Source organism: Schistocerca nitens, chromosome 3, assembly GCF_023898315.1.
Source record: "Schistocerca nitens isolate TAMUIC-IGC-003100 chromosome 3, iqSchNite1.1, whole genome shotgun sequence".
NCBI lineage: Eukaryota > Metazoa > Arthropoda > Insecta > Orthoptera > Acrididae > Schistocerca > Schistocerca nitens.
This window is the reverse complement of record NC_064616.1, coordinates 381,897,271-381,915,135: the sequence shown is the minus strand read 5'-3', so window position 1 is coordinate 381,915,135 and position 17,865 is coordinate 381,897,271. Positions and strand designations below refer to the sequence as shown.

Genomic DNA, 17,865 nt, shown 5'->3' with positions numbered 1-17,865 from the left:
ACTGCACGTGAATGTGGCGTGTCACGCGTGGGAAAGACTGTAATAACAGTAGAAGGGGGGCACAAGGAATATCAGTGGCGCACCCTACTAAAATATCATCATCTCTCACAGAGCACAGCCTCAAACATAATCATGAAATGAGATATGACGAGGTCAGTATCGCGGATCGAACGCCATGTTTCTGGGAAAGAATAGTCAAGTAAGCCATCGAAATAAAGATGTAGGAAAACCTAATAAGCTGGAATGGAGGTTCCAATTTTAACGAGACTTGAGGCACAGTACTCAAAATATTTGTACCTCCTGCCATCACATCCTCCACAGCTGCAAAACGCTGAGAGTATGTGTGGTTCACGGAAATCCAGTGAGGGCTCTGAAGAACAAATGAGCATCAAAGGGCATAGCAAAATCTGGGACACAAAGTCTGCTACAAATAGCGACGCGACACCAACAGTACTTCAGTTTGGTTGAAATCCAGGCAGAGTGTACGCGTAACAACACAGCTCGCAGCACCCGAGGAAGATAAAAAGTCTCTAGCGCACTAGTACTTGATTTGTTTGTTTTGAAGAGTCAGCGACCATTCGTTTCAGCCTAGTAAGCCAGTCGGTCAGGTCCCGACTGTCACGTGGCAAGCACGTACAAAGTGATAAGTTACATATTTAGCTTGTTCTGCGTTTTCTTATATTGTGTACGTGTGTTTCTATTTACGAGGTTTAATATCGCGTTTTGTAACTATGAAGTGTAGAACCGGAAAGTCTGCAGCACAGTAATCATTTCTTCTGAGCAGCTAGCTACACAGCTCATAAGACATCGGCCTCCAGTGGTTACACGTTAGTATGGTAGCTAGTTGCTTATCTAGGTTTCTCTCTGTGTTACGATAATCAGTTTTTAAATTTGTAATACTAGATTGTGTAGGATGTGAGCATGCTGTGTGCGGACGCGAACAGCTGAATACGCTTTTGGCTACGGTCGTTCACCTTCAGACTGCTGCCTCGAGGTGTAGCGGTGGCGGAGAATCTGACGCGTCGCTTGGGACACTTTAGGTGTCGCTTGTTTTGATATGAGGCTCTGCTGCCGAGACACCTCCTAGTGTACCCGACACGGCAGATCCGCCCTCAAAGTAGGATGAGTGAAGAGTGGTAACACGTTCGCGTTGCTCGAGACGGAGGCCTATGTGGTGACTGGCCGGCTGGCCTCGCCTATCGGCCCTTTGAGTGGACACGTGGCCACACCTTCACACCAGCGTTAACGTTAAGGACTTTATGGAACCCCTTAGGTAAATAGCGTTCAGGGCCAGAAAGAAAGTCAATGTGCACTCAGCATGTCTAGCGCGGGGAGGGGGAGGGGGGGGGGATGTGGAAGCCTTGTCTGCGCCTATCGAGCCATCAGGGTGCAGTCGTCTTCACGTTGTGGCTCACATCCGCACCAATGACGCCTGTCGCTTGGGTTCTGAGGCCATCGTCAGTTCATACAGGCCGGCAGGAGGAAGTAGTGAAGGCTGCTGACCTCACGTGCGGGGTGCAAACAGAACTTACAATTTGCAGCATTGTTCTCAGAGCTGATCGGTGTCCTTCGGTTTCGAGCCGAGTGGAAGGTCGTTGACTCTAACAGTCTTGGCTACAGATTTCTTGACCTGCATTATCGGGTAGGGATTTATAAGATTACCCTTGATAGCTCAGCGGCACACTACACAAACGAAGCAGATACTCAGGGTTTTTTTTTAGGCTATCGGTAGTCTGAGGTACTCCGATGAACGCCCGCCAGACGATACGCACATAGCGAAATCAGCCTGCCTCCAGCATAATGACACTTTGACTGTCAAACTTTTATCAGTAAATAGTAGAAGCATTCGTAACAAAGTTCCCGAATTTACGGAACCCCAGGAAATTTCTCACGCTCAAATTATTCTCGGGATCGACAGCTGGCTTAAACCCTACGTAGAAATCTCTGAGATATTTAGCAATTCATGGAATGCATGTGGGAAAGACAGATTAGACACCATAGGAGAGATGTTCTTACCGCCAAGCTGTTTCCACTGTGACAGATCTAGAGTCATTCAAAGGAACTTTACGGTCAGTAGCGCGGAACTGCCCAGATCATGCAATATTCGTTGGAAGCGACTTTCACCTACCGAGTATAGACTGGGACGTCTATAGTAGTGTGCTGCTTGACATAGTCATGTCAAGTAAATATCGGACGTGAGGATGATAGTACGGAAAGCGAATGCTCGACTAGGGTTCACTGGGAGAATTTTAGCAAAATGAGGTTCATCTGTAAAGGAGACGACATATAGGACACTAGTAGGACACATTCTTGAGTACTGCTCGAGTGTTCGGGATCTGCACGAGGTTGTACTAAAGGAAGACATCGAAGAAAATCAGAGGTGGGTTGCTAGATCTGGTACCGGTATCTTCGAACAATACGCGAGTACTACATAGATGCTTTACGAACTCAAATGGAAATCCCTGGGGGAAGCAGATGTTCTTTTCGAGGAACACAAATGAAAAAATTTAGAGAATCGGCATTTGAAACTGACTGCAGAACGATTCTACTACCGCCAACGTACATTTCGCGTAAGGATCACGAAGATGAGAGGAATTTGTGCTCTACTTACGAGTAGAACAGGAAAGGAAATGACTACTAGTGGTGCGGGGTACCCTCCGCCACGCTCCGTACAGTGGCTCTCCATGTATGTATGATTCTGTAGATGTAGACGTAGACGACTGAGTCGATCGCCGAAGTATTGTGCATAAAATGGTAAACAACGACTCGTCCAGAAACCGCAACATTATTATCGCTCTTACCCACAGAAACTTGCAATAAGTGGCCAATACAATCAAGTAACACTACATCTGGCGTAGGAGGTCAATCCATACTGTACGCAGAAGGTTCTCTCTACGCGTGGTCGTGGTGCGTGTTCAGTAACAACTTGACAATGAAGGGGGGCGACGGGGGTGGGGGGCGTGTGGGGGGGGGGGGGGGGAGAGTGGTACTGAACACATTCGAAACAAGCACACCTTGGCTTGGACACACTAACTGGAGTATATACTCTTTCTGGCGAGGCGTGATTTCGTACCGGGTCTGAAAATCTACGTGTTTACATTGTGGGAGAGCGGAGAGTGCGGAACACCACATTTGCTTGAATGGTTTTCTGGCCTATTTTCGGATTTTGTCCTGGGAACTGCGCAATATTTGTGCTATGCAACTGCTTGTGTTCTTCGGGTTTGCCTGCAGCAAGAGGCCACACCACGTCGATTTTGGCATACTTAGTGGGGAGGGAGCGGGAGTTGAAAGTAACTGCTGTAAACACGTATTGGTTACTACGGTTTTATTTCCGAAATGAAAGTTTTCAAAGTTCATAACCCAAAGCCCGACTCAGGAAGACATAGGAAGACTGCACTGTTGTTCCTTCTCTAGATTGTCGCACTGATGACAAAATGGTAGATATCGACATAGGTGAGAGAGGGATAGAAAAACAAAAGAGGAAAGGGATACCAGTTCCATTTTACACAGAGTACGCGAAGGAACCTGCCCCCTTCTTGCAGCGGCGTACCGTAGGTCTCTAGAAGAGCGTAGCGATCCAAAACATTAGAAAAGGGCACAGGTCATCCCCGTTTTCAAGAAGGGACGTCTAACAGAATCAACATGGGTTTCGAAAAACACGATCGTGTGAAACCCAGCTCGCGCTATTCGTCCACGAGACTCAGAGGGCCATAGACACGGGTTCGCAGGTAGATGCTGTGTTTCTTGACTTTCGCAAGGTGTTTGATACAGTTCCCCACAGTCGTTTAATGAATAAAGTAAGAGCATATGGACTATCAGACCAATTGTGTGATTGGATTGAAGAGTTCCTAGATAACAGAACGCAGCATGTCATTCTCAATGGAGGGAAGTCTTCTGAAGTACGAGTGATTTCAGGTGTGCCGCAGGGGAGTGTCGTAGGACCGTTGCTATTCACAGTATATACAGGGTGTTACAAAAAGGTACGGCCAAACTTTCAGGAAACATTCCTCACACACAAATAAAGAAAAGATGTTATGTGGACATGTGTCCGGAAACGCTTAATTTCCATGTTAGAGCTCATTTTAGTTTCGTCAGTATGTACTGTACATCCTCGATTCACCGCCAGTTGGCCCAATTGAAGGAAGGTAATGTTGACTTCGGTGCTTCTGTTGACATGCGACTCATTGCTCTACAGCACTAGCATCAAGCACATCAGTACGTAGCAAAAACAGGTTAGTGTTCATCACGAACGTGGTTTTGCAGTCAGTGCAATGTTTACAAATGCGGAGTTGGTAGATGCCCACTTGATGTATGGATTAACACGGGGCAAGAGCCGTGGCGCGGTACGTTTGTATCGAGACAGATTTCCAGAACGAAGGTGTCCCGACAGGAAGACGTTCGAAGCAATTGATCGGCGTCTTAGGGAGCACGGAACATTCCAGCCTATGACTCGCGACTGGGGAAGACCTAGAACGACAAGGACACCTGCAATGGACGAGGCAATTCTTTGTGCAGTTGACGATAACCCTAATGTCAGCGTCAGAGAAGTTGCTGCCGTACAAGGTAACGTTGACCACGTCACTGTACGGAGAGTGCTGCGGGACAACCAATTGTTTCCGTACCATGTACAGCGTGTGCAGGCACTATCAGCAGCTGATTGGCCTCCACGGGCTCTGCCTCGTGATGATTGGGTGTTGTGTGATGTCCTTAGGTTAGTTAGGTTTAAGTAGTTCTAAGTTCTAGGAGACTGATGACCATAGATGTTAAGTCCCATAGTGCTCAGAGCCATTTGAACCATTTTTTTGCCTCCACGGGTACACTTCTGCGAATGGTTCATCTAACAATGTGTCAATCCTCATTTCAGTGCAAATGTTCTCTTTACGGATGAGGCTTCATTCCAACGTATTCAAATTGTAAATTTTCACAATCAACATGTGTGGGCTGACGAGAATCCGCACGCAATTGTGCAATCACGTCATCAACACAGATTTTCTGTGAACATTTGGGCAGGCATTGTTGGTGATGTCTTGATTGGGCCCCATGTTCTTCCACCTACGCTCAATGGAGCACGTTATCATGATTTAATACGGGATACTCTACCTGTGCTGCTAGAACATGTGCCTTTAAAAGTACGACACAACATGCACGATAGAGCTCCTGCACATTTCAGTCGAAGTGTTCGTACGCTTCTCAACAACAGATTCGGTGACCGATGGATTGGTAGAGGCGGACCAATTCCATGGCATCCACGCTCTTCTGACCTCAACCCTCTCGACTTTCATTTATGGGGGCATTTGGAAGCCCTTGTCTACGCAACCCCGGTACCAAATGTAGAGACTCTTCGTGCTCGTATTGTGGACGGATGTGATACAATACGCCATTCTCCAGGGCTGCATCAGCTCATCAGGGATTCCATGCGACGGAGGGTGGATGCATGTATCCTCTCTAACGGAGGACATTTTGAACATTTCCTGTAACAAAGTGTTTGAAGTCACGCTGGTACGGTCTGTTGCTGTGTGTTTCCATTCCATGATTAATGTGATTTGAAGAGAAGTAATAAAATGAGCTCTAACATTGAAAGTAAGCGTTTCCGGACACATGTCCACATAACATATTTTCTTTCTTTGTGTGTGAGGCATGTTTCCTGAAAGTTTGGCCGTACCTTTTTGTAACACCCTGTATAAATGACCTTGTGTATAACATCGGAAGTTCACTGAGGCTTTTTGCGGATGACGCTGTAGTATATCGAATGGTTGTAACAATGGAAAATTGTACTGAAATGCAGGAGGATCTGTAACGAATTGAAGCATGGTGCAGGGAATGGCAATTGAATCTCAATGTGGACAAGCGTAGTGTGCTGCGAATACAAAGAAAGAAAGATCCTTTACTATTTAGCTACAATATATCAGGTCAGCAACTGGAAGCAGTTAATTCCATAAATTATCTGGGAGTACGAATTAGGAGTGATTTAAAATGGAATGACCATATAAAATTAATCGTCGGTAAAGCGGATCCCAGACTGATATTCATTGGAAGAATCCTAAGGAAATGTAATCCGAAAACAAAGGAAGTAGGTTACAGTACACTTGTTCGCCCACTGCTTGAATATTGCTCACCGGTGTGGGATCCGTAAGAGATAGGGTTGATAGAAGAGAGAGAAAAGATCCAACGGAGAGCAGCGCGCTTCGTTACAGGACCATTTAGTAATCGCGAAAGCGTTACGGAGATGATAGATGAACTCCAGTGGAAGACTCTGCAGGAGAGACGCTCAGTAGTTCGGTACAGGCTTTTGTTGAAATTTCGAGAACATACCTTCACCGAGGAGTCAAGCAGTATATTGCTCCCTCCTACGCATATGTCGCGAAGAGACCATGAGGATAAAATCAGAGAGATTAGAGCCCACACAGAGGCATACCGACAATCCTTCTTTTCACGAAAAATACGAGACTGGAATAGAAGGGAGAACCGATAGAGGTACTCAAGGTATCCTCCGCCACACACCGTCAGGTGACTTGCGGAATATGGATGTAGATGTAGATGTTGACCAGGTGGAATCGTTAGGATATTACATTTGTACATATCAAGCCTGCAATGCAAAATCGAAGAATTAGTGATTACGGGGCAGAGGCCATGAGACTTGATGTCTGCATTTACAGAATACGCCGACAGCCTTCGTGTGCGTGTGATTCTAATCGAACTACTTGTAATATTTTACATTCATTAGCACGAAATGAAAGTTCTCTCGAAAATTATATATCGCCATTTTAGTCAAATTTTAGTGTGAACAAGGGGATAAACTCCAGAATGAGATTTTCACTCTGCAGCGGAGTGTGCCCGACCGAGACTCGAACTCGGGACCTTTGCCTTTCGCGGGCAAGTGCTCTACCATCTGAGCTACCGAAGCACGACTCACGCCCGGTACCCCCAGTTTGGAAGGTAGGAGACGAGATACTGGCAGAAGTAAAGCTGTGGGTACCGGGCGTGAGTCGTGCTTCGGTAGCTCAGATGGTAGAGCACTTGCCCGCGAAAGGCAAAGGTCCCGAGTTCGAGTCTCGGTCGGGCACACAGTTTTAATCTGCCAGGAAGTTTCAAGGGGATAAACTGTTCAGCGTACGAGCCAGCTAACTTTGACAACACTTGTTTTAGCCTAAGTGGGAACTGCATGTAAGCGGTATGTGCGTAATTTTTAACTAGCACACCATAATGCCCCCCCCCCCTCCTCTCTCTCTCTCTCTCTCTCTCTCTCTCTCTCTGTGCGGTCACATGTTAAGACATGGGAACCCTTAATGCATCCAGCAACATTATCGGACATGATCGTTTTGGTGGTCCAGATGGTACGGGGTGAGGAACCGTAATCTTGCATCGGCAAACTGACCTAAAAATGTTTGAACGCGGTGCCCTCACTGGCAACGTGATTATAATACTGTATTTGTTCCCCATGTGCTTTTCTTCAGGGACGCATTCAGTACTGACTTCATTTTTATGGATTACAATGCGCGACCGCATCGAATTGCGCAGGTGGAAGAGATGTTGGGATCGAGATGATATTGGGCGAATGGACTGGCCTGCCCGTTCCCGACTTAAATGCCATCGAGCATGTGAGGGATGTGTTGGGGGAAGTATTGCATCACACCCATATCCACCAACGACCATCCAGCAGTTGCCAATGGAACCCCCTACCACAATGAATCCTTACCAACCCTATGACCAGGAACGGAGCTCGTTGCAGAGTATGCGTTGCCATCCGCTGTGATCACGGACACTATTAAGCACCATATCCGGCCTTGTGTAATGTCCAGGCGACTACCATAAATCGCGGTGACTTTATTGTAATTAGTGTCTTTGAATAAAAGTGTCAAATCTGTTTGTCTCATTACTTATTTCTCTCTCTTACCCTCTGTACTACACGAAAGCAGTTATTTCTATGTATGGCCCAAGTTTCATCGAGCTGTGTTCCTACACAGTGATACCTCATGCGAAAGATACTTTCGTCCACAAGTTTTGTACACCAGTGTATTCTATTAAGAGTAAAGATGGGGTAGGTCGTTGCTTGCCAGACTCTACACTTCAGAAACGTTGCGTATGACTGACAAAATGATTGTTTTGATTTTTGTTCAGGTTGATAGACCCCGTCCCTTAAGTAGTGGGTGCAGTTGGTACAATCGGACAGAACCTTTGTTACATGTCTCGCTAATGTACATTCCAAATGTAAGACTTAATTCTGAGGCCGAACTATTTAACCGGGACACACCATGCAAAGTTTAGATCATGAATCTAGATTTTACAGATCGGCAACTTCCTTCTGGTGGTGGACATAATAGTTTGGCATTCGGCATTAACTTTACAAATGTTGCAGCACTTAGTAACTCTAACCATAAGGCATTTGCTGAGTCGTAGGCTCTGTTCACCTCACGCCGCTGGTGGAGGTGGGGAGTGGTTGTAACGTCACCGCAGGGTATGTTAACATCGAAAGAAACGAACGATGGCGAGAGAAGCCGCAGCAGGCGCCAGCGAATCCGCTCTGACAGCTTGTCGGTGCTTTGTCTACCTGTCCTAGCTCTGAGCTCCCATCCGTTTTCCTGTCGTGTAGAGCGGGTTTCGGGTTTCCTTCCACCAGCAGAGGGGGTTCTAGATATCAATTTCCTCTGTGAAGTTGCAAACACCCCCCCCCCCTCCCTCTTATCCGCACGGCCTCGTGCGCTTTTCTAGAGACGTAGCTCATATATTGGCTCCCTCTTGTCTCACCTGCAGACGACAACGAGCTTGTGCTGTTCAGTCCTTTGCAGCTAGATTTGGTTCTTTCATTTCTTTGCTGTTCTTCCAATGCATCTTTTACCTTGCGAAATAGACTGCCAAAATGTAGTGGTGATATTGAGTCTTTCATTCGCAAAGATAGAATTCCATTTTTGCCTATTTTGCAACCTTTTCACTTACATCAAATATTTTTAATCCCTTCCTAATATCTATATTTATTTTATATTCTAAATTTATGTATCCTGCTGTGATCGTGAGGAATTTAATTTTGTTGGTATGTAATCTCATTTTATCTTTTCATCCAGTCTCGTACAGCAATGTTGCTGCCGACAAAACTTTTATAAAATATAAGTTAAGTTTCTATTCTTACTTTGTTTTGGAAAAATCTTCTAACTGTTCCGTTCAGCCAATAAAACTTCTCAATTTTGTCTTTTTGATCTACGTCTCCTTCGTATGTTAGTATGATCTTTAAAAATTTAAATCGATCTACTTGTTTCATGATCTCGATTTCTAATACTATTTTTCTCCATATTGCCATGAATTTTGTTTTTTGTATTGATACTGACATCTAATATATCCGACATATTTTGTGTAGTTCATAGGCAGCCCCCAATAGTCAATCTTCATTCTTCGAGATTAAAACTGACCGTCTGCAAACAGTATCGTCATATAATAATAACAATTATTATTATTATTATTATTATTATTATTATTATTATTATTATTATTATTTTCCATTGCCGTACAATTTCATAAATGTACGAGGGTTGGAACTTTAATAGTGGCAACTATTTATTTACATCTCGTACAAAATAGATACGTGTTTCAAAGTTTTACTGGCCTTCAAAGTAGTCATCATAATTGTGTATAACCCACTGCCAGCAATGTGGAAGTCGTAGGATACTCTTAGCAGTGACAGTTGTGTTGACAGTTCAAGCGGCGCGGTCTATTGCCTGACGAATTTGTAGCAGTTCTGAGGCGAATGCCGTGAAGTGTTTCCTTCAGTTCAGAAATCGAGATGAACTTACGGGGGCTTAAGTTAGGGGAGTGCAGTAGGTGGTATAGCACTTAGCACCTCCATCTGTCAAACAAATCTGTAACAGCTTGCACTGTACGTGCTTGAGCATTGTCCTGCAAAATGATGGTCAGGTCCTGCAGAAAGTGTATCACTTCTGTCTCTAAGTCGTTCATTTTTTGCACACAATCTACGACCAGCTTAGAGACAGAAGTAATGACACTTTTTGCAGGACCTGATCATCATTTTGCAGGACAATGCTCAAGCACGTACAGTGCATGCTGTTACTGATTTGTTTGACTGATGGGGCTGCTAAGTGCTGTACCACCTACTGCACTCCCCTAACTTAAGCCCCCGTAAGTCCAACTCGATTTCTAAACTAAAGGGAACACTTCACGGCATTGGCTTCAGAACTACTACAAATCCGTCGGGCAATAGACCGCGCCGCTCGAACAGTCAACACAACTGGCACTGCTAGGAGTATCCTACGACTTCCACATCGCTGGCAACGGGTTATACACAATTCTGTTGACTACTTTGAAGGTCAGTAACACTTCCAAATACGTATCTATTTTGTACGAGCTGTAACTAAATAGTTGCCACTATTAAGGGTCCAACCCACGTGTACATTAAAGAGGGGTGGCGATTATATTATTTTTTATTTTCTAAACTATCTATACAAGGTGTAATGGTATGCGTCTTCTTAACATCTCCCGTAACAATTGTCTGTTTACTTTATCGAAGGCCTTTATATAATCTATGAGAAGGATGTGTATTCCTTTATTGTATTCCTTGGTTCTCCATTACTTCTTGCTACATAAATGTATTGTCGGTGCAACTTTTTTTTTTCTTTTCTTTTCTTTTCCGATTCAATTTTGGCCTCCGGACAGAATGCAATCCGTTATGCATTTCAGTCTCTCAGTTATTATTCTAGCATGTTACTTATACGTCGAGTTCAGGAACGATATCCCTGTATAATTTTCGAAATTTTATGAGTTGCCCTTCTTGAAAATTAGTTATATAAGCAATATCTTCCATTCTTTTGGTAATTCCTTCCTTATCCACCAGAGATTCAGAAATTTAACAAACTTTGTTTTAAGTTCTACTGAAGCGTATTTTATCATTTCGCTGTTAAAACCAACACTTCCTACTGACTTTCGGTTCTTTGTATATCTGATACCTTGCTCTAATTCTTGGTCTCCAATGTGATCTGGTTTCATCCCAAGACTTCCTCATTTTGCATGTTCATTTCATCAGCGCACCTTTTTTGTTATAATACATCGAGTCTTTCTAGATCTGCAGCTACATACAAACTCCGCAAGCCACTGTCTGATGCGTGGCGGAGGGTACCTTGTACCACAACTTGTTATTTCCTTCCCTGTTCCACTCGCAGACTGAGCAATGGAAAAACGACTGACTGTATGCCTCCGTACGAGCTCTAATTTCTCTTGTCTTCGTGGTCCTTACACGAAATGCACGTTGACGGCAGTAGAATCGTTCTGCGATCAGATTCAAATACCGGTGCTCTAAATTTTATTTATTTCATTAACCACTTGACCGGGCTGTTCCTTGCGTCGGTATCTGTTCCCTCCACGGCAGCATGTACGTGTACCAGGAAAATAAACACGTCACAGTTTATTTATTTTGATAGTCTCATGAAGGTCTTTACAGCAGAAGCGAACGCATACATAATACTTTTCGGAAGATAGTTGTCTCAAGAATTTTCTTGAGTAATACATTTCAAAATCGGGTTTCTGAACTACGCCTTGTAGGAATAAAATTGTGAAGAAAGAATATAAATATCAGTTGTTGGTTGGTACCTATCTGTGCACATGCGATCGTTGTTTCAGTGTACCCACATGTGAACTTACAAACAGTTCAGCACATTTCTTCGTCTCAATAATTATTATTGTTGTACATAGACTAAAAAGGATACGCTGAACCTGCAACGGGCGGAGAATTTAATGCCTCTGGTAGTAATGTTCGGGAAGCAATGGGAGAAAACATCAGTAACAATAAAAAGTTTGAGGCTTGCTTAAATGATATAATGATTAAGGGGACTGCTAGTGAGAAGCAGAAAATTCGGGTTCGAGTCCCGGTCTGGCACAACTTTTCGTTAGTCAAGACATAGTCATTACATCGCATGTTCCCCATTTCTGATCAGCTATCAATGAAATCATTTCATACCATTACATCGTCACTTCACGATCATCATCATAATCATAATCGTTATCGTCGTCGTAGTCGTCATCGTCATCGTCGTTCAAGAAACTCATCTAAACAGCCGTCAGCGGAGGCCAACATCACAAGGAACGCTTGTCGTGATAGGAACAACATGGCATTGCTCAATTTGTCAGTCCTGCTACAGTTGCCTTTATAATTGATACTTTTGATTACGTGAAGACCTTTACAGTGCGCAAACCACCAAATTATGGATAATTTTTACATCCAAGCTGGCTGGAGCCTTTAACAGTCACAGCAATATCTGGGGATATTAATGCTTTTATGGAAATGCCCAAGCTGCCCTGCAGTGAGCGGAGATTAAATAGGTGCTGTTGATACTTGAGGCCAAACAACCTCCACTCTCTAACCGCCGTTCGCAGTCGAATTACAATCCTACTTAATTCTTGATGGCGAAGGAGTTACTCAACGGTACACGCAAATCATCAGCGACCATATCCTAGCATCACACAAAAAACAAAGCCTCACTGTATTTCATGCACAGGGTGTCCCAGGAGAACGGTCAGTATTAAGGGATACGACATAAACGATCATTCGAAGCAAGAAAGTTAGTAAATATGTGTTCTAAAATGTATTCTCAAGAGCTATGAGCACATGTTCAACACAAGAGATGTTTCACAGTAGCGAAGATGAAGCAGTACTCCTAGCTCTTACTGTATGCATTTTAGAGCTCAAGTTTACTACACTTTTTTGCTTCGAATGATCGTTCCTGTCATATACCTGAATACTTACCATTCCTCCCGGGACACACTGTATTTGCATCAATGTACACATGTCTACTCCCTTCCGTAGACGACTTTCAAGAATCTGAATGGGTAAGGTTCACTGCGTGCTGGGAGCATACTGTGTTACTTATTGGTACTTGTATGGCTTAATACGGTTTCTTGATGCATGCAGCAAGCAAGATTTACAGACTGTCAATCCAGATAAATCAGTTCTCTTACTTGAGTATATTGTTCTGTTCGACATTGAATCTCTTTGCAAAGAGATGGTGCAGGAAGACGTACTACTGACAGCAGGATTTACGGAAGACGAATCCAAAAGCAATGAGAAAGCGTGAAGGCTTCAGAAAGCCTCTGGGTACCCTAACTTGTTCCAAGACGCTACTGTTTGAAGGTTTTTGCACAACAGAATAACTGGGGTCACGTTAAAGAAGTAAAAATAAGCAAATGAACACCAAAACAAACGACCTAGTAGTTCATATCACTCCGAAATTAATAATTGTATGCCGAGAAGACAAACGACCAATGTGTGGATAAAGTGTTTAATGACTCCCCTTCAGTTAGCAGGCAATGATTCATGAACAAGCTACAGACCGGTATCGTTACTTCGTTACATCCTATGATCGAACAAGTATACTTTAGATTTGGAAGAAATGGCACATACAGCTGCTCTATCTCACCCAACGTATAGAAGGTGGTTTCGAGAAGTTGGATCTTACAGCAGCTTACGACAAAGTGCACCACAAAATGATGAGGCTGAAGCTGTACAACACTGCAAAAGATTATAAAATGGCTCTAAGCACTATGGGACTTAACATCTGAATTAATCAGTCCTCTAGACTTAGAACTACTTAAACCTAACTAACCTAAGGACATCACACACATCCATACTCGAGGCAGGATTCGAACCTGCAACCGTAGCAGGAGCGCGATTCCAGATTAAAGGGCCTATAACCGCTCGGCCACAGCTGCCGGCGCAAAAGTAGTTTCATTCTCACCTGCAGAACCAAGTTAGATGCTAGGAACAGTAGTTGGAGGCATCACTGCCACAGTAGTATCCCGCCCCGTTTAACATTTACACAAACGACCAGCCAAAACCTCATCACAACGTAAGATTCATTTATATTATCGACCTGTCTTCAGCAGTTCAGTGCAATGACTCTGAAATGACGGAAATACTACTGACAACAGAGCTTTATGATCTGTAAGTATATAGCAAAAAACACTGTTAGGGCCAAATGCTACGAAGGTATACGTATGTTCACATAGACTTAGTGATCACGGAAGCCAATAGATCGTTTCACATAGTGTGGAAACGTGGGCGATTGGAGCACTGCCTTAGTCTTAGGTATTTGGGGGTTACCGCGGTTGTAACTTTTAACACACGGAAACCACTCTGCTGATACAAGACAGAAGAATCAGCCCAAACCAACTTCGGCCGGATGGACCGTGGGTCGACCTCCCAGCCTCTGGGGCTCATCAGCAGCAGACACAGCCCTCCAACCACCGGTCCACGACTCGACAGCCTACGGCTGAATGGAGTACTGGCTCCGTCCGATCGCAGGGTCGTCGCCTCCCGACGTCGCCGCTGTACCCTTCTGCGGGAAGCGCTGACCTCGGCGCATTCTAGCTTGCCGCCACGGCCTAGCTGTAGCGATCGACCACCGCCTCCCGCCTCCTACGGACGCTAATCTACGCCTGTAGATTTTCAAAAACCATATTTATCAACTGCAATGCTTCGGTGGAAGATGACACACATTTAATGGAATTTTAAGAATGCGCCGTGTTTGTTCTCTCTGACTTGTCCGAAAGAACAGACATCACGTGGAATCCACAGCTGTGATAGGTCACGTGGCGTTGGGTGGGAATGTGGCTCGGCCGAGAGGCGTACCGTGATAATCCACGCAATTGCGATAAACGCTGTGTCTGGGTAGCACAGTGTTAACGCAACTGCCTAGTAAGCAGGACATCCCGAGTTCGAATCCCGCTCTGGCACACATTTTCACTCGTCGCCGCTGATTCCGCGTACAGTTCCGATGCAGGCAGCATCTATACTTCCTTCCCTTTCCTTGCCTTCAATTTACATAATGTATGGAATTTAGAGTCCGAGGAATACTCTTGCTTCATCTTTCTAATTGTCAGCTACGCGTACCACTTGAAATCTGAATAGATACAAAGTTATCCGCAAGCGTACTACTTGCAGATGCATCACCCACCTGTCCCACACTGTAGAACGAACACAAACACAGTCACCCACTACACGCGCGACCTTCCGTTGTTCCTTCACTTTAACGATACGTTGCTCCAGTATGCCCAGTTGTATAGATTTCAAGATCATGTTCATCGTCATACGCAGATAGCTAGACGCTGAACATCCACCGTACCAAGTGACCATTCATCATCTGACTGGAAACGAAACCAAATCACGAAATGATTAATGGAGAACCGATATAAACCACTTTCTGCTGATCTGTAGAGCTTGAAGCCACCTGCAGCAGATAACGAAGCTGCTATCTCTTATTGAAAAGTCCTACTCCCTCCGATAGTTCGACTCCTGAAAAAAATTTATAATACGCACTAGAGTCTGATAAAATCTGTGTTGAAGTTAGTTCATAAGCTACATGAAAAGTTGGTTGTTACGAAAATTCTTTATTTTCAGGTGCATCGAGAAAACTATAAAATAGAATGATTTGTCAATCACCACAGTAGTTTCTTAAAACGACCTGCTCCTTTTTATATAAAGATGGTTCTTGTCCCGTAAAGTGCTAGATTACAAGCCCGTCAAAAAGTTCAAAATGAAATACACACGGAATCTGCACTGAGAGCCAAAGTTTGTCGGTACGATTCCTTATGCAACTTTCGTTTCACTGTACTATTATTTAATGAGTTTCTTTTTTCTTCCTTTTGTGTTGGTTTTGATGGATAATATTTAACGCTCGTGGTAGGCTAGGAAAAGTGGATGGTTCTTTTAATGAAATGTTTCGGATCCACATTGGAAAAATATTAGATCCTCTTTTTTCATTCCACCCCTACAAGCCACCTTCCCCCTCCTCTTCTCCTGCCTCTCCACGTCTGTCTCCTTATGCAGAGAAGATGGATTTGTTTGTGCAATATTGTTTTTCTTTTGAGGGGGTATTGACTTTATTTGTCTGAAGTGAGTGTTGGAGGAGGGGGGAGGGAAACACTCTTTCTTGAGCTTGGATACAGTAACGAACTTTCAAAGTTTTCCCTGAACATTTGCAAACTAAGGCGGCATTTACTGCAAACACCGTTCGAAGCCTATTTTAAGACAGTCACTGGATACTGGATCTTTTAAGATAGCCGGTCTGGGTGGCCGATAGGTTCTAGGCGCTACAGTCTGGAACCGCACAACCGCTACGGTCACAGGTTCGAATCCTGCCTCGGGCATGGATGTGTGTAATGTCCTTAGGTTGGTTAGGTTTAAGTAGTTCTAAGTTCTAGGGGACTGATGACCTCAGAAGTTAAGTCCCATAGTGCTCAGAGCCATTTTTTTTAAGATTAACAGGAAAAATAACTGTTTAATATGGAAGTTTGGTTCAGCATTTTTAGTGGCCCGAATTTCTTGTAGCTCCTTCGCCTGAACAAATGGTAAATTTTCCTACTCGAAGTCAGATAGTTTCGTGATCAATGACGTACGTGACCGTGAAAACCTGGCGTTTTGGGATCACAATCGGTGCCTGTTCTGATTGTTCCACGTTTTCGAAGCTGCTGTTAGCAAATTGCTAAAGTCTATAGCAGTAAACTGAATGTTAAGAGAGGGGTCATGTGTCACAGTGCTGAATCTAGGAAGAAAACGAAAGTAGGAGTCTTTAACTAAACTGTCGCCTGACTAGAGACATATTTACACCATCAGAGCTTCCCTCGACAGTTTTTTCGCCAAATTCAAGTTTGCTACCAGTCACAGTAAACTAAAGCGTATGAAATGTGGGTGGATTTTAGTACATGTCAAATGCAAATACCTGATAATTACGACACGTATTTACTACAGTGAATTTGTTAACTGCAAGATCTCACTTGGAAATAAGACATTCAGGATACTTGTACGGTTTCCTATCAAAACACCGGCCGTTTCAGAAGGTGAATACTCAACTGCCAAAAAGCTGTGAAGCGAGTTCGGCACTGTGGACAAAAGTGAGATGTGACCCTAAATTTAAGATAGTGAATGCTCCTCCTGAATTCCCTTCAGCAAACCAGCACGATGCTCACGTTAACTTCGTTTTTAAGATGTCTTACTACAAATCAAAATCCAGGCAAAAATACAAAGATATCACCTCTCTGGAATACGCAACATTCCCTACCATTTCTTACATCCGCGTACATCCACAATCTACAGTTTTTGGCTTCTGGAACAACAAAAGGCTCCACCTTCGTGCCGTAGCGCGGCAAACACAAACTCTCACAACAATGGCGACGCTTTCTTAGCAGACGAGACAGTTTGAGGAGAGTTGTGTACATTATGAACCTGTGAATCGTATATTGCATTTTAAGTGAAACGCTGGGATGCGGGATCAGACAGGCACCTGCAGGAGGAGCGTTGAAAATTTCCTTAATCCACACTCAGGCTGGAAAAAAATAGGTCATTAAAACCAACGTCGGGTTCAGAAAATTGAAGATATATGTCTCTATTACAGCGACATCTTTAGAAATGGAGAAACTGGTTGAACCTAAGCAAGTCTTTGCTTTGTGCAAGGAATCATTTCGGAATTCATCGGAATTGTCTATGGAAAATTTAAACCAAAATGAAGGGACAAAGACAAATCTACAGACTGCCTTTAGTGAGCCACTTCGTTACGTTAGGAAAAACCATCTTTAATAAACGTGTAATTTACAAGAATGATGAATGCGTGAATTTAAAATATGATATTCCACAGTTGTACGGATAGGTATCCTAAAAACCTGCGCAGTAAAAATATGGGAGTAATCGAATGAATGTTGTATTATGACGTTTGGAATTAGACTTATGAGATCGTATAATCCTCCAAGAAAAACTAAACTTAGGGAAAAGAACGTGCTGGATACAAAAAAAAGTGAGTATACAGAGGTCGAAGAGGGCATGGACAGGGAACGCACGACCTGATCAAGAAACTACAGACATTGGGTGAAACTACCTTG

The 17,865-nt window shown here is 43.8% G+C and overlaps 1 protein-coding gene across 1 annotated transcript in view; it reads right to left on the bottom strand.

Moving 5' to 3' along the window:
- Positions 1-17,865, bottom strand: part of LOC126249243 (liprin-alpha-1) — a 401,613-nt gene that overhangs the window by 362,033 nt on the left and 21,715 nt on the right. The window lies entirely within an intron of this gene.